We start from the raw sequence: 19,446 nt of genomic DNA, 5'->3' as shown, positions 1-19,446 counted from the left end.
TGGGGAATTCAGTCATGCATTTGTCGCAGCTGGATATGAAATATACGTGATGTAATAGGCGTCTCAATACCGGCCTTCGCGAAACATGATTTTGTAAACAGTATCCAATATGGCGGAAAGCGCTCTTTGGCGTTCGTGTAGGTGCATTTTCGAAAACATCCCAACCGATTCTAGGTTCATCGGCAAGTTTCAGAATTATCATTTGTGGTTTCATGAAAAACTGACATAAGTGATCATTAATATGCTATTTTTGAAATTCAATACTCCCAGTAATTATCCGATTTTCGCATTTCAAAACATAGAGCAAATGATGCTGTGAATCGCGATTTCGTATCTTGTTAAAATGGCGACATTTACGATAAAGCCTATTTTGAAAAGTTATTTTAAGCACTTAAGCTTGGTGTGACATAATAGTGAATGGTATCAAGAAACAGGAAATCTCCTGCGGAATTAGAAAATGTGAAGTACATTTGTGTGTATGATATATACTAGGCACATAAAGAAACTGTGCATACAAAAAATTAAAATCTCAATTTATCAAACCTGTGTAGACACATAAGGATTTAAACTCAGAGATTAGTGACATGTATCCAACATGCATGCACGTGCCACATTCCGTGGCGTCAGTGGGTTCGTCCTTGAGACGTGCAATACGTTGTTGCACGTGCATTCCGGGAAAGAGAAACAGAGCAAATGAATACCACACAATACTGTCACTTTGGAAAGCTCAACCCCTGCCCTTGCGATCGTTCAAACAATTAAACGGCTATTGAAACGCACAGCATGCCAAGGCTCACGTCTGCACAACGTCATGAGGCCATTGGGATGGTCCGTGGGGGAATGTCTCAACGACAAGTGGTTGCACATTTCCACTGCCACCGGAACACCATTTCTGCACTGTTGAGACGCTACCAGAACACAAATCACGTCATCGATCGACCACGTTCTGGACGTCCACGTGTAACAACGCCAAGACAGGACAGATGGATAAGGGTGACCCATCTTCGCCACAGGTTTCAGACTGCAGTGATGACTGCCCGAATCATCCCAGAACTTCGCCGTATCCACCCAAACACAGTTCGACAACGATTACGTCATCACGGGATCACACCACGACGTCCCGCCATACGGCCTATATTGACACAACGTCATCGACAAGCTCGCCGAATGTGGTGCCGAAATCATGTCCGCAGACCCTTGTTTTAGTGGAGAAATGTTGTTTTTACAGATGAGTCCAGGTTTAACATTTCCCATAGTGATGGACGTCAACGTGCCTATAGACGTGTGGGAGAACGTTATGCACAGGCCTGTGTCTTGGAGAGGAATCGCTTTGGTGGTAGTTCCGTGATGATTTGGGGTGGAATAACAGCATACTACCAGTTCTTTCATGTTTGCTTTTATAAATTTCCGTTAAAAGTGACATAACTTTATCACGAAACAACAAGTCAGTAACACAACTTCTTGAAATTAGACCGCATCCGTGGTGTAGTGGTTAGTGCGTCCGCCAATTTGGCACAATGCGGCTCCAGGGACAGCTCAATAGATGGCTTGCACAAATCTTCCATCATGTATATTAAGCTGCGCATCAATAATCATGTACAAATATAAGTTTAGTTTACCGGTGTTTTGAGTCTTCTTGGTGATTTGGATCGTGATCCCTTCACTTCCGTTGTCAATGCGACAGCCACTACCATGAAGCTGATCATCATCTGTGGATCGCATATCCAACCACAATGCGTACTTGGTCGTAAGGTATTGTCCCAGTGTCACAGAGGCGAGACCAAGATCCTTGATGATTGCGTTGATTTCCGGTGGACGCTTGATTGCTGGTAATTTTTTTATCCCGTCCCGTTGGTAGGCTCTCATGCCTAGGCTAAAGAGCTGATTGGGCACGCCCGCGACAGGCACTTCCCCTTTGATAATTTCGGGGGTTCAAATATATATTTCGTTGACTCTTTCAAACGGTGTAAAATCTTCCACCGGAATGATCAAAATACCCTTCATCGATCGAGCGGGTATGTTCAGATTGATATCTTCCAATGACGCAGGATGCGATCATACAAGATGGCTAACGTTGCTGAATATTGGTTACGAATTTGTCGATCCAATTATGGTTTCATGATCTTGTCGAACTCCAAAGAAATATTGCCGATGGTATAGCTGCCCCCACTATTTGTCACAACAGCATGGCCATAATCGTTAAACATGAGTTCGTATTCCAGCCTATCACACAGCGCAGCTTGGTAAAACGGCACATAACCTTATGTCTCCTTGGTATAGCAGAGAGATCGACTTGTTCAAAAGTGTACCCCATGAGCAACAGAGTCAACGGACAATCGGTTGGACAAATGCCTTGCTATTTCATGTTTTCCCGTTCGCTCACAGTTCTCCAGAGGTCTGTGCAACTGAAAAACACATCGCTGTTGTCGATGCTCAGGATCTCGTTCCTGCTTATTTAAATCATCATCTTTTTCATGATGGCTCGACCGATGTTTGTCACAATTTCTCTTTTTCCGTCACTGGAATCCAAACTGATCTGAAAAGACAGGCGAGCCGTCCTTGGGACGATGACGTCATTCACGTCCAGATTAGGAAAGCGCACCAACAGCGTTTGGTTTTCATCAATCATACTCGGATTGTTGGTGATCGTCACAGATTGACGAATGGCTTTGAGCCCCGGGGATCCCCTCAATCTTCGGAAAGGATCTAGTTTTTGTCCGCATGCTGACGGCATCGTTTATATTGAAAGTATGTTTTTATATCCTTAATATAACAGAACCATGTCTGAAGGTGGTGAGAATATTCCAATGGACAATTTGGGCGCTCACAATGATTTTTTTACCTCTAAAAATCCATCTCATCAGTTTAAAGTTTATGCACAAGAAATTGTTGGAGAACCAATTGAAGCTCTTCCATAATACGAGTATAACCATGGGTGACGTTTGAAAACTGAGTCGAAGCGCCACCATCACGTTCTGCGATCCCGGGACACGCAATGATTTGATCAACCTGGTCCGTATTGCACATACAAAACAATGTGTACAAACGATGAGAAGTGATAATCGGATCTCAATTGAACTGGATCATCAATATTATCCTTACTACCCCTATATTGTAATAGATGATGATGGTGATGTCACCGAACTAAAAGCTAAATGATGTTAGTGCCAAATCAGGTTTTGCACGTGCAGTCGATCACGTGATCTTCGCATCAAAGTTGTCTTCATATGCACGTGTTTGCATTGGCCTCAAGAATTGAAAAACACACTTTTAAACCACAGTTTTAACAGTACTTGAAATGCCATGATTGTCAAATGTGCAACGTGAACGTGCCGTTGGCATGCTGCAAGCGGGAAGATCAGTTATTGACGGCGCAAGAGCAATGGGATGCAGCCGTTGTACTGTGTATGACTTGCAAGGTCGTCTACAACAAACTGGCACCACTTCTGATCGCCCAAGGTCGGGTCGTCCACGTGTGACGTCACGAGCAGAAGACCGTCAAATCGTCCTATGTCGCCTACGTGACAGATTTCTGCCGGCTACACGAACCAGGGCTGAGATGGTTAGAGTCCGACTGTCCTCACAGACCATTCGAAATCGGTTGCGGGCTGCCAATCTCCATTCTCGACGTCCATATCGTGGGCCAATATTGACGCCGTTTCACCAACGTCAAAGTCTGCTGTGGGCCCAACGTTACCTCCGATGGACCCAGAGAGACTGGAATCGAGTCGTCTTTAGCGATGAATCCAGGTTTACCCTCAAATTCGCGGACGGCAGGCATAGAGTCTGGAGACGACGTCGTGAACGGTATGCCCAATGTTGGAAGTCGACAGATTCGGGGACGGAAGTTGCATGGTGTAGGGTGCTTTCTGTGGGAACAACCGTTCCCGACTTCTGGTCATCCGTGGAAACCTCACAGCTGCTGCTTACTGCGACCAGGTGCTCACCCCTGACATCGTTCCTTTCATGGCGGCTCATGGCCCAGGTCTACAGTTCCAGCATGATAATGCTCGGCCGCATACCGCGATGTTGACACGAAATTTCCTTCAAAACGCTGGAATCAACGCCATGGACTGGCCATCGAGGTCCCCTGACCTTAATCCAATAGAGCACGTTTGGGAGAAGGCTTCGTGGTCTTAGGAACCAACCTCAGAATTCGCAGGAACTTGGCGCTGCCTTGCAAAAGCAATGGCGCAGAATCCCCAACCACGTGTTCACAAGCATCAGTCAGTCAATGAGGAGACGGTGTTTGGCAATGGTGAATGCGCGGGGAGGCCATACACGATATTGAACTGAGAAATTTCGCATTTTTATTCTTGTGACTTGACATTCTGTATACCCATGTTTTGGAACGGCGGTGTAGCCTAATGGAACTGATTATGGCACTGTCAGTGTATCGAGTACATCACACAGATCTCAGCAATGAAATAATAACAGTTTAACCATCTTACCATCTCTTGTTCTTTTATAGTGCCCTGAAGAAAGAATGTGAAGTTTCTCTTTTGACTCAGTACATTTTTTTAATAGAAATCCATAAAGCATCACCCAAACAGAACGAAAAACGTCCAACACAGAACACAAACTAACGCAGGAAACCTCACTAAGGAGGGGCGGCCTGTCATGTGGCTAGGGTATCTAGGCCAGCTAGCTTGACATACAAACCTCACTAAGGAGGGGCGGCCTGTCATGTGGCTAGGGTATCTAGGTCAGTCCAGCGCTCATACATGAGCGCTAGCTTGACTTACATCCCACTAGCACCTCGTTGCCCGGGGCAACCATTCATAAAAGTGTCCTGTTAATTGTCGATATCAGGACTCTTTGTCAAAAAGTGTCCTGATATCAGATACAAGGAGACTTTTGAAAATCTTTATTAAGTCGTAGATGTTTACACACCATTTACTATTCCGTTTTGTATTTTGAGGAATCCGATTTTGATGCAAAGCTTCGATAAATTCACCAGTCACAGGTTCACTAAAGCGCCGTTGCTCCTGACTAGATGTAAGTTCAAAGTCTTCTCGGTCCTCAATGTCAATTTGAGACAACAACTCGTCTCCATCCTTATCGAACTCCATGGCTCAAGGTATAACACGTGTTCTGCGTATATACCTGAATATTGCAGCACGTGCAGGAACGCCATGCTCGTGCATTTTGGATGAGCCAATCAAATCACTTGAGAAAACGTTTATAGTACTACAGATTTCATTGACAAAAACTGGAGGGGCCCAAATAAGGTTGTGGAAATTCACAATTAAGAATTAAAAAGATATAAATTGTTTTTACTCGGTATTAATGAGATGTCAGTCACTTATTGCCATAGTATCCCCGTTGCATCGGCAGATATCAGGACAGAAACTGAATTAGGCCATCCAATTGGTGGAAAATGTAATATACTGTAAGATTTTGACTTTTTGCTAATGGGCGCGAAATATGAACTTTGCAATATTCCTTCTATTTTGGATCATGTACGGAACAGTAAATTGTTAAGAATAATTTTAGAGGTTGTAAAAATGTATTCGATATTGATTCACTTTTAGGAAATTTTATTTATAAATATTTAACCTCTAAAATGATTCATACCAATTTACTGCTCAGGTCATTTAAATGTCAAGGCCATCTATGGCCGACAAGTGAGTATGATTGCCGATGGTTTTGGAGAAAGTGCCTGCTTACTGTCGAGGAAATGATTTGTAGATGTTGCAATAAGTTTTTAGACCCGTGGAATGCCGCTGCCGGTCGAATCTAGCCCTACATAGGTGCTGTCAACGTGGCTGGAATTAATAAACGAATTTAAAAGGTGAGTTTTCGCTTACTTGGGTGATCCATGATTTTGGCTTGGAATTGCGGAAGTAGTTGTTTTCGGTGAGTCGTGGCGTATAACTTTTGGAATAATCATCCGATTGTGACCATTTATAGCTCATTTTGTAGGGCAATCATCTCGCTTTCGATCCGTAGGCCTCGACGGAGCCTTAAAAATAGTTTACGTGGTGAAATCTAACTTTGATTGAGGAGGGGGTGGTTGCGTCGTTACATCCCTTTCCTTTTATGTAGTACTAGGGTAGGGTCTATGTACCTACATGTCTTTCTAACGCTGTTTCTAAGCGTGACACGCCCCTGTGCTTTATGCACTAACTCATAAGCTTTAAAAGGGTCCTTTTGACAAGATCTTAGTCTGAGCTGCTGTAAGGCCGAATAAGCATACTGAGCATTACCCTTCAAAACAGTTTGCAGAAGTATAGTTCATGACTTCCTAGGCCACTTGAGGTTTTCAGCAACCTTTTCAAAAATGCAGAAAGTATTTGTCTTCTTCTTTCTCATTACAAGGGGGTACCTTTTGCGTGCCTTGCAATGTCAAAAGAGGAATGGTTTGAGGGAGGAGAAGGGTTTCAAAACTTTTTAGTTTAATTTCTCTGTCAATTTTCAATTTTCTCCCGTCATTTTCCATTTTCTGAATTTTATTTCCTTTCTCTCTCTTTATTTTTTCTCTTTCTTTCTCTATTTCAAACTTTTTTAGTTCCATGATTTTCATTTCCAGTTGGTCCGAACATTTTTCTTCAACCATTTCCAAAACTTCATGTCCAAAAACTCCCTCATCAATATAGTGATTGAACAGGATTTTCAAAATCTGAAAGAAATTTGCAATAAATCTGATTTGCGCAATTCACTGACTATCTCAGGGTAAGGGGACTTAAGATACTTCCCAAGTTTAAACACCATTTTTCTGTTTTCACAATTACCTTGTTGCCGAACTGCTGAAATTTGAAATAAATTTCACAATAGGTCTCAAATGTCAAATGAATTCTAATCCCGGACGAGCCCCAGATTTTGTTACGGTTAATAATTTGCCGTGACAAAAGGTATAAGAGTCCCCTTTGAACCAGCAAAATAGAATAGAGACAAGTCTAAAATATTTAATAACATATTGAACAAACAATGAGCAAGCTACAATGATTGACAAAACAGATATCTAGTACAATGCAATTGAGTCACAAATCTAAAATATTTGGTCACAAATCTAAAATATTAACTCAACAGAGTCACGGTGACATTCACGGTGACATTATACATATGTGTATAACTCCAGTCATGTAATAAATCCTGTCGCCTTTATATAGCTCTTACACAGTTATCGAGCATTCGTGCACAGGTTGGCTCCCTCATTATTCTCTCAGAACATTCACGAAAGCCATCCAAGGGAGGCAACTCCCCTATATGATGCGCGATGCGAGCCAAAACCTACGCTCAAAACTTTAAACATTGTGACCCATAATAATTATCACTTAATCAATGTGATGAGAGTGAGTGAGTGAGTTAAAAGTTTACATCGCGCCGGCAATATCACAGCCATATAGCGATGAAAACAAGGTAATCATTTTAATATATCTGTCGACAAAGGACAGTAAAATAGGTGTGTATATCAATATATGCATTCGTACCAATTAAAACTAGGCTATAAACCACCAACAGCCAAAGGTTGACCACCTTACTGGGAATCAAGGGGACTTACAGTGCTTTCGCTTCCTACATGATTTCCTAGCAGGATTTATGCCATCCCTTTGGCCAATGTGATGAGAGAACATGAGAGAATTCCGCGCTTTTTCACCCAGTTAAGTCTTTCATTACATACCTGAGAACTTCCACTATTTATCATTTCATTTCTGATGTTCTCGCTATTCAATTTTCCCCAACTCACAATCTGACCAAGTCGCCGGCGATCCGTAGTACTGAACTTCCTTGGCCTCCCCGCCCCTGTCTTGTGTTCAATCCCAACTTCTAACTGAATATTCTTCAAAGTACTGTACACAGAGGAATGTCTATCAGCTAACTCTTTTGCATTAGTCACACCCCTTTCAAAATTATATAGAATCAGCTTCCTTTCTCTTCTACTGTCAAATCTGCCATATCAACAAAAGAAGCCGACGATACACCATCCCAAAGTTTATCAGCTATTATGATCCAAAAAACCCAGATGTTATTCATTGTCTAGCAAAGTATGTATTTCTTGCCATGAAAAATGAAATAATCAATTGCAATTGTAAAGAAGAATATGCATGGCGCTCTCTATAAGTGTTACATATATGTAGTATTACTTATAATGGGCAGCTGGCTCCCTAAGCGTCTCTAACTTCTCTCTCATCAAGCACTAAATTAAGCCATTAAGAGTCCTATGTATTGAGCCCTGTCTAATTGGTGTCTCACTGTGAGGCTCTCACTTTATACAGGATAACTGAAAGAGATTGAAAACAATGTATCTTGGTTTAATTGAAACAACTCTCTATTGATGTCGTTTGATCTACAAAGATTTCATTATTTAATAATTTATTAACAGGTGTGTGTGTGTGTGTGTGTCTGTCTGTCTGTCTGTATGTGTGTGTATGTGTGTGTGTGTGTGCGCGCGCGCTCGCGCTCGCGCTCGCGTGTGTGTGTATGTTTGTGTGTGTGCGTGCATGCCGTGCGTCCGTGTTCACTTACACAAGTTAAAACCCTTATCTCTATACATAAAGGGAATCTATTCACAATGACAAAATTGGTAGTTGCAAAATAAGGGTTTGCTTACCGTTTGGGTCGATTTGAGAAGGGATTTTATGTGCACTTCAGTTGTTATTGGCACTGTGTGGAAGGTAAGTGCTTCCATTCATTTTAAAACATTGATCTTATTTGCAATACAGGCTTTAGTTTTACAGATTATCACTTAGTATATTAATAAACAGATCATTGTTTCTTTGATAAACATTTTAGGCATGGAGGAATCTTTCTGTAAACAAACTATATGTCTTCTTTAAGTGGCATTTAGAGGTGAGGTGAAATTGGGTCTAACGTCGTGCTTGAGAATATTTCGCTCATATGACGACGTGCATGCGTGTGTATGTGTATGTGCGGCTGCCTGTACTAGCCCAGACTTAAGCTGGTTTTATAGTGCTTGCCCACTGAGATACCATGCCGCAGTGAAGCATGAATACCCCACTCAGACACATTATACTGACTCAAGTCAAGTCAAAGATGTTTATTGTACAAATGGCGTCCGGCCCATATACATTGGAGATATACATATACATTAAACATATGGTGCAATAAGTAGTAATTAGTGATCCAAACAGCAAATCATGATACAGGCAGTAAATTATGTACAAGTAGTGAAATACGATGGACCTACAACACTTTTAATCATATTGTTACGTTTAATAAGAGCATAATTGATAAAGCACGACAGCTTTATTATTACATGCTGGTCAGTTGACGAAATAAGTAGTTTAAATGCTAATGTAGGTGGCTTACATAGATAATATTCAGCTATATATTTCGTACGCAAATCTTTATACAAAGGACATACAAGTAAAAAATGGATTTCATTTTCCACATCTATATTACACAGAGGGCACATTCTCTTGCATCGTTCAATATAAAAACGTCTTCCTTCGTTTACCATTATGTTGATCAAACCTAACCTAAAACGTATAAATGGATATCTAAATTTCTTTGATGTTAAAAACGACAGATATTTCTCCGACTGGAGTAGTGATTTGTATATTCTATAAGAGTCGTACCGTGAACTATTATGTATTACTGAATACCATTCTTGATTAAACATATTAAGACTTCTTTCTCGAAACTGAGTTAAAAACAAACTTGCATCACCAACTGACTGACTTAACCATACAAAACCATAACCATGTGAAAACAGAAGATTTCTTACATAAGATGCCCACGTCAATTTACCAATGTTGTCCAAATGAATAAGCATGTTATAAGCCTTTTTGGGTAATCTATGTTCTTGCATACACAATATCTTAAACCAGAATTTTATACATCGAATATGAGCATTTATATACAGGGGATACCTCCCACAATCACCGTACACCATACAATTCGGTGTAGAGGGTCCTACATTTAAAATTTCTTACAGGCCATCAGATGTATTTTTTCCATGCATTCATATCTCTGGAATCCCCAAATCCCGGATCCATACAAAAGAATAGGATGAATTCGACAATCAAATAGTTTAAAGTAAATACTGGGCATCAACACACTAATTTTACACAAGGCAGATAAAAGACTTATCAATAATTTCTTAGCTTTTAATGATAATTCAGTTACAGATGTTTTCCAGTTCATAGCAGATGTAAACTTAATACCTAGATAAGTGTAATGATCAGAGACAATTACAGGTTGGTCATTAAAGGACCACCTTTCTTTAGAAGATATCCGGCCACCTTTTCTAAATATAACAATATTAGTTTTATCTAGGTTAACGGATAAATCCCATGTTTTAGTATACCGTTCCAAAATATTTAACTGATAAAAAAATTACGTCATCAGCAAATAAAAAGAATAAACAGTTCTAAGAGATCTGGAAATATTTGGATGCCATGCTTACCATTTGCGATAATATCGTAGTACAAGTCGTTGATAAACAGGGAAAATAGAATTGGACTCACAACACATCCTTGCCTTAAGCCAACGGGGCAGTCGAAAAAATCAGTCTTGTCACCACCACAACGTACACAAGCTATCACATTAGTATACATTGCTTATAAAATTGAATACATTCTACCTTTCAGGCCAGCATTACTTAAAGAATACCACAATTTAGAACGATTGACAGAATCAAATGCTTTACGGAAATCAACGAAAGCTACATATAATTTACACTTACGTCGGGATAGACATTTCTGGGCTAGTGCAAATAGTGTAAAGATATGATCAGAAGTTAAATATTTCTTTCTAAAGCCTGCGTGTGATTCGGGAATTTTATCTGTCATACTTGCCCATTTAGCAAGTCTGTTACATTGTATTTAGAACAGATGTAAAGACCTAAAATACTCATACGGGAAATTCCTCTGTAATTATCTGGATTGGTGACATCACCTTTCTTATGTAAGGAAACAATAATTGATCGCGCCCAACAACGGGGGAAAATACCAGTTTATTCACTTATTCAAAAAGGGCATGATAACAAACTCTGAATTTTAAGCATTCCCACCGCGACAAGGTCAAGACCAGCTGATTTCCATTTTTCAAATGCAATAACGCTTCATTTCATTATCTGTAATGGGTGAGTCTAATACAAGTGATTCGACGTCTGACATATCTGCAGTTAAAAAATCTTGTGTTGCATCATCCCGTAAAGGACAATCATCAAAAGAATCATTAAAAAACAAAATCATTAAGAAATACATTTTTAAAATGATTTAACCATTCCGCTTTCGGAATTACATTTTTTTCGTGTTGGTCGACTTTTTAAATATCTGATTTGTTTCCAAAATGAGGTAGGGCTTTTTCTTGCCTTTGTTAAGTTATCGACATTTCGTTTACTCCGACTTAAATCTTCTACAGCAATTTCTGTATATATTTCGTTCTTTACAATATAGTTTTCTATTGATATCGTTACGTTTACGTCTAAATGTCTTTAGAGATTTTCGTGCAACCCGTCGTGCAGCCTTACACTCAGCATTTAAGGGTGGATTGTTTCCGAGCCGAACAGTCTTTGTTGTACCCATTAATGCCGAGCGCCAGGCAGGTACCAAAAAGTACCATATTTTAACGTCTTTTTGGTATGACGCGGCCGGGGATCGAACCCGCGACCTTCCGCTCTCCGGGCGGACACTCTAACCACTACACCACGGAGGCGGTCTGGCATTTAGAAGAAGGATATGGTCGACTGTCTACATAATCTAAACATAACACTATATTGTGACAGTTCAATATTAAGGTAATATTGATAAATGTTTCACCCTGTGACAAAAGGTACTGAACATTTTCACAGTCAAAATAGCATGAAATATATCTTCTGTTCCTGATTTACAAAATGTACAGATATCATAATTGACTAAATTCAACCTCAGTTATTCTTCTTTCTTGGTTTACATTTGACTTTGAATACCGTTTTATTTGATAGTCTAATGTCTTGCAGAAGGACATTTTCTGTCATAAAAAATACATCTTCCGAATAATGCACCATTACAAGGTTCTAGCGCCTTCTGACTTTTGCCCTTGAATAATATGTCATAGAACACCATTGAGAACTACCATAAAGGTTTAGTGGCTTGTTTCCTGGTATGTTTTCCAAACATTTTGAATATCATTTAACAGCTGTTGCTATTCTAAAGTAGTTCCTTCTATTTTGCATTTTCCATAAAGTGTTGAAATTTTAGTAGAATTTGCTTCCTTGCTTACCTAGCACATCAGTTCCCGTGAAGATCATAGTAGGAAATGGACATCATAATCGTCATGTTCGTCGTAAGAGGCGACAAACGGAATCAGGCCCGCTGACTTAGTTGACACGTGTCATCGTATACCATTTGAGTAGATCGATGCCCATGCTGTTGATCACTGGATTGTGTGGTCTATATTCGACTATTTACAGACCGACACCATATAGCTGGAATATTGTTGAGTGCCTTAAACAACATAATCCTGAGAAAGTGGAAACAAATGAAGCCTTGCCTGTTGCATTGGAAGTATGTTCCGTGTACATGTATTTGTTTTGTTTGATTGGGGTTGTTAATGTTTATGTAATTTTCCAAGTCTACTTCTGGCTCGAATAGAAGGTTCTAATCACAAGAAATGGTATGAGATTCATTTCGAAATTCGTCCATTTTATGAAATAGTTCAGCATAAAATTAAACTTATTGTGAGTGTCACTGCTCTTCATTTGAGCCATCTCATCACAAGTTACATATACCTCTTCTAATCGACCCATCTACTTTCAGAATATGCGGAAGTGCAAAGTTGCCGTTTTTACACTGCTGCCAGTTTTGTTTCTGACGTGTCTGCTCCTGGACAAGCACTTCCTTCGACTCTTTACTTCTGTTCCAAATAAACCTTGGAGCAACACCTTCAATTCGCAAGGTGTTGCAATAGGTCAGACAGATTCCGAGAACCGAAGGATTAGCTTGGCCTGCCATCACAACAGCAGTTCACCTCCACTTGATGATGAAACAAGGAAGAGATATGAGATCCACGATTTATTCCGAGTTGTAGGTGTTTAAATAGTTTTCATTTTGAGAAAATACTTTTGAAAAGGTCATATGCTTTCCTCATAAACAACTTATTGATAGAAACGCAGCGTCTGCAGCATGTACGACATGCACAAATTGCCACATCCAAGTACGATGTCGTAATCATAGCAAAGCACAAGCTGAATGGTGTTGATTCAGATGATGTAGAAAGGTATCTAAGTGATATTTGCTGGAATGTATAGACATGAACATACATTAAATACTGCACTGTTTGCACGAACATGTACTACAATATGTCAGACGCAATAAACATCCTGTTTCATTATTTTTCGTGTTTTTTCCGATGATGTAGAAAGGTATCTAAGTGATATATGCTGGAATGTATAGACATGAACATACATTAAATACTGCACTGTTTGTACGAACATGTACTACAATATGTCAGACGCAATAAACATCCTGTTTCATTATTTTTCGTGTTTTTTTCGATGATGTAGAAAGGTATCTAAGTGATATTTGCTGGAATGTATAGACATGAACATACATTAAATACTTCACTGTTTGTATTAGGGGGCGTTGGGGTAGCCTTGTGGTTAAAGCGTTGGCTCGTCACGCCGGAGACCCGGGTTCGAATCCCCATATGGGTACAATGTGTGAAGCCTATTTCTGGTGTCCCCCGCCGTGATGTTGCTGGAATATTGCTAAAAGCGACGTAAAACTAAACTCAGTCAGTCAGTCACTGTTTGTAGGAACATGTACTACACAATGTCAGACGCAATAAACTTCCTCTTTCATCATTTTTCACATTTTTCCGATGATGTAGAAAGGTATCTAAGTAATATATGCTGGAATGTATAGACATGAACATACATTCAATACTGCACTGTTTGTACGAACATGTACTACAATAAGTCAGACGCAATAAACTTCCTCTTTCATCATTTTTCACATTTTTTCCGATGATGTAGAAAGGTATCTAAGTGATATTTGCTGGAATGTATAGACATGAACATACATTAAATACTTCACTGTCGGTAGAGCGGGATGTCGATGGTTGGAACCCATGGCTAAGAGATATACACACAAAACGTATTTTGCGTTCGAATCTACGTGTACTACAGTAAGCTAGATTCAGTGAACATCAACATACATACATCCACATGCATTTATCTTGGCATTTTTACATAATTGTTGTTTTGCGAATGTGGCGATTCCAGTGTTCTCTCAAGTGGTTGATCCCTCTACTTTAAAATTAAAATGGTTCTTGTTATTTTTCAGAAGACACCTGCCTTCCTCTCTAACTATAAGAATCCATGTTGGAAGCAGGGCAACCCCAGCAAGTTGGTATGTCTTCCGTACTTTTATCAAATTGGGTTTCCCAAATGTGGAACGACCTTAACCTTTAGTACCATCGTTGGTCATCCGGAGGCGGTAATGGGTGAAGGGAAAGAACCTCACTGGATTACAAGAACTAGATTTGCAGGTTAGTTCCGTTGTTTCTACAATTCTCCTAAATTTTGAATTAAGCTAATAGCTGAGGTAGGTAAATGTACAATAACAAACACATTATCGTGCCCTTTTTTTATCGTTCTTGTTTTTCGTCGAAACTCAGATATTAATACATGCTCCAAATTGGTCAATGCAAATATTCCAATCTTCATTGCAAAATCAGTATGGTGCAATCCAGGACGTAATAGCCTCTTTATACAGCACATTATCTTAAAATCAAGTGGAAGGACTTGATATAACAAATGGAATCTTATCCTTTGGGCATCCCGTATTTCGCACACGACTTAACACTATATTCTTCATTTTCAGGAAGCCCACATTTCCAAAGTTACTTGAACTATTTCACGCCGGCTGCGAGAGTGATAGAGTCGAAGGCATCCATTGATCCGGTTACAGGCCAGAAGTTCCACCCTATCATCACAGGTATGGGTCTTCATGGTACAAGTCAGTTTAACATTTATTACATAATAGACAAACACGGTTATGTCGAAGTTGAATGGGCCTACGTAAATGCTTCGAGTTATTTGATGTTATCCGAATGATGACAAACGTAGGGTTATGCAGGGTTCGACACATCAAGGTTCGACACAACGGTCTTTGGCGATGCTTTACCAACAGTTTGCCTTGGGTAAGCTAATTACAAAATTCAAAGCGGACGGGGTGAGGCACATATCCAGGCCCGGCTGCTGAGCTGGTAAGTCAGTCAGATCTATCGGGTCCTTCTCCTCAGAGCACACAAACTGCAATCTACACATGCACAGAGATTCCAGGCTTTCGTCAAATATTAACAGGTCCCAGAATATCGGCAAAGTTGGAGTCATTCCGCCTCGACTACTGCACCGAGGTACCTCGATATAACTGTAATATAGTTTAAAGTGGTGTTGAACCCAACTCACTCACTCACTCACTCACTCACTCACTCACTCACTCACTCACTCACTCACTCACTCACTCACTCACTCACTCACTCACTCACTCACTCACTCACTCACTCACTCACTCACTCACTCACTCACTCACTCACTCACTCACTCACTCACTCACTCACTCACTCACTCTTCGGAGAGAATGTGCCGCCATTCCCCTGGCACCACCTTCGTACATCATGCAGTTGTTGATGAAGTCGACACTAGGCTCCACGACGTCCATGCCTAATACCACCCCAACAGACAAAGGTCTGTCTGACGTTGTAGCCTTCCACGATGAAGCCTTAAGATCTTTTTGCAAGGGGATGGTTCTGTATCAACTGCTTGGGACAACCGAAACTGGCGTTACCTCCCCGGGAACTATAACTGCACAGAGCCTCGTGTCCTCGCCCCTCACTATATCTACCATCTCAACCCCTCGACTAAAATCATAATCCTCATCAGAAACCCAACAGAAAGGTGAGTTATTTAACAGATAGTTTGCCTACGAAGTTACAGCTACAGTAAATGATAATACAGTAAATGTTATTCACGAGACGATAGGTTTTAGTGATGTCTTAATGATGATATTTAACTGTATAATCCCGAAGACACGCATTCCCTGTATCCATATATTTTTGCAATATATGTGATTACTTTAGCGGTCGCAATGAAATCACATCTTTCAGGACGATTTCTCAGTACAACTACATGTCGAGCAATGACTTAACGGCAGAGAGATTCCATGCGACAGTGGTAGATGGCCTAAGAAAATTTGAAGATTGCTGTTCAAAGTACTCCTTGAGGGCTTGTGCGTACGACGGCAAGTCCTATATTGTAAATAACTTGTTTCTATTTATGGAATTATTTGGGTGGGTTGATTGTGCAAGACAAGACTTTAGTTACATGAAAGATAGGGACAATATGCCTTCGTGAATGAATTCCTGTTTTGGACAGGGGGTGCGGGGTTGCCTAGTAGTTCAATCGTTCTCCAAACATTCGAGTTCGATTCCCCACTTGGGTACAATGTGTGAAGCCCATTTCAGGTGTACTCCGCCGTGAAGTTGCTTCAATATTGCTAAATGCGGTGTAAAACTAATCTAACTCCCTCATTTACTTGTTAGTGCCAGGTGATTTCATATGGTGTACATGTACCTGCTTGGTAACGTGTGTTTGGCAACGTGTTCTGTGTTAGATCTGAATATAACTAATGACGTTGACTTCCACATACTTATACATCTGTTTCATGTCATTGCCAGCCGCACATAGGCCTGTACCATGTGTTTATCAGAGACTGGATGAAAGTGTTTCCTGCAGATCAGATCTTAATCGCCAGATTGGAAGACATACACGATGATCCATACAGAGCTTTTACAAGAATATTTGACTTTCTGGGCCTAAGTAAGACATAGCTGGTTTCGTTGACTGAAACACACCACGATCTGATATATTTTCTTTGAACATGGAACAAGAGTAATCTGACAATGTCTGGGTCATGGTGACATGACTAGTACAACGTTGTAGCTGTAGTAGAGAAAGTCTAATTTACAGTCTACTGATAATAAAAGACATCTGTAATCCACCACCAGATCCACCAAGAATACAGTCTCACAACGCTCATACTTTAGTTTGTGTTTTAGTTTATCCATTAAGTGTATCTCAAGTATTTCAAAGTGTGGCGTTCTTTAGTGCTATCAACCACATGTATATTTCTATTGTTCATAAATGTAAGTTGAACGTCTTTTTTCTTCAGGTCGTGTGTCTAGATCAGAGCTAAAAGAAATGCTCAACCAGAGCAAAAAGAACGACTTATCAAAGAAGTTCCAGACAAAGAACGAGACACGTCGTCTCCTTGACGACTTTTACAGACCCCACAACATCCAGCTTGCACGATTGTTACGACAGCATGATCCTAATTCATATTCAAACATACACGATGCCATGTACAATCACTAGTTTGGGCCACCAAACATTAGAGCTACAAGTATTGTGAGGAGGTATGGATTTGTAACATATAAACTTCATATCACGATTTCACAGAGTTCAGTTGTATATGTCTCTTAGATATACACATAACTGACAAAGTCGTCTTCTGTTGTTTGTTCGTGAAAAGTTTGACGAAAGTGTAAGCATAGTTAAGCCGACCACCTTCTACATACTTTCTTTTTGTCCTCGAAATTTGGCTTATCTACAGTCATTTACGGTAACTCATCGTGGCAGTGTCTACGACAACGGGACCGCCTCCGTGGTGTAGTGGTTAGAGCGTCCGCCCGGAGAGCGGATGGTCGCGGGTTCAATTCCCGACCGCATCATACCAAAAGACGTTAAAATATGGTACTTGTTGGTCTCTGCCTGGCGCTCGGCATTAATGGGTACAACAAGGACTGGTCGGCTCGGAGTCAGTATAATGTGTCTGAGTGGGGTATTCATGCTTCACTGCGGCATGGTATCTCAGTGGGCTACCACTATAAACCCAGCTTAAGTCTGGGCTAGTACAAGCAGCCGCACATACACATACACACGCATGCACATCGTCATATGAGCGAAATATTCTCAAGCACGACGTAAAACCCAATTTCACCTCATCTCACCTACGACAACGGACAAAAGTTTCTAATACGGACAAATGAGTCGGACCAAGGCCAAAAACAGGGGCACCTTGTACCTATTCAATTCAAAATGGAAAAATGCGTCATAAACTGAGAGCCAAGGAATAGTCTTACTTGTATGTTTTAATGTAATTGAAAACTGAAAGTACTGTTGCAAATCTTGATTATTTCCATATTACTCAAACAACTGTCAAGCACTCCATGTAGTATTTGCTTCTTGTTTCAGCTCACACCAGTGGTGTCCATTGCAGGGTCATGTCTTGACGTCAACAAAACACTAAAAAGGACACAAAATGGCACAATACACAAGTCATCTAATTTGGCTCAAAATAATGCCTGTGACAAGTTTGGCTCTAGAGTGAGTGAGTGAGGTGGTTTTACGCCGCTTTTAGCAATATTCCAGCAATATCACGGCGGGGGACACCAGAAATGAGCTTCTCACATTGTACCCATGTGGGGATTCGAACCCGGGTCTTCGGCGTAACGAGCGAACGCTTTAACCACTAGGCTACCCCACCGCCCCGTTGGCTCTAGAGTGAGTGAGTGAGTTTTGCTCTAGAGTGAGGATAAGGCTACATAGCATACATGTTACGAAACAAAAACGTTTATTTGCAGCATGGGATTGTTGTACAATCAATATCAAGTGCACAACCCCCCACCCACCCCACCCAGTGGTGGGTGCTGGGTAACGCTTAGCGCTCTTCAACCCCCCGTTGTGGACCCGGGGGTATATTTCGTCCACCAACCCGTTTGCCATTGGTTGCGCCCCTGTGTCGGAGTTGGAGGAAGGGAGTCCGGTGGTTGAGGGCACTGGTTCCAGGAACAGTGTTCCTTTGCCCAACACACCACTTCGCCCCTTACTTCACCTAGACGGGTGGTTGAATGGGCCCGGTTCAACCAATCGGCTGGTCATGTCAGGTCCTGTGATTTTATGTTATTGCACAACATTTGATTTAAAATTGTTTAAATTTTGGTCTTGGCACCCTTTGTTCATGTGACATCATTTAATTTTTGTAATATGTTTATTGTGAACTTTGCCTAGAGTGTTATGCCAGAAGGCGGTGGCTCATTGGCCAATCTGGTAGAAGAATTAATCTTTTAGTTTTTTCTGCTGGAGTTTATCATCCGAGTATCCTTGGTGCTGCAAGTCGGTCGGAGATCCGTTTGTGTTTAGCATTGTCCTTGTGATACTCCGTGGAGGGTGGGGAGCTCGGATGATGAACCATTAAAAACTAACTATGGCATACGAAACCCCCCTTAAAAAACAAAACGTCAACTTGACACTGATCCAGATGGTAACGACCAACGACTGTCCACATCAATTGATTACCGGCCACGTTTCTTAGTGATGGAGACTCAAGATAACACCCGATTAAAGTTTAATCATTTTGCTGTACAAAAAGGCATACAAGGCATAGCCGGTGATGTAAAAACAACAAACTTTACGTTCAGGGGCACTGCTTATTG

This window comes from Haliotis rubra, unplaced genomic scaffold (assembly GCF_003918875.1).
Source record: "Haliotis rubra isolate DU_JTF1 unplaced genomic scaffold, ASM391887v1 Scf1074, whole genome shotgun sequence".
NCBI classification, from domain to species: Eukaryota; Metazoa; Mollusca; class Gastropoda; order Lepetellida; family Haliotidae; genus Haliotis; species Haliotis rubra.
This window is presented reverse-complemented; position numbering follows the sequence as displayed.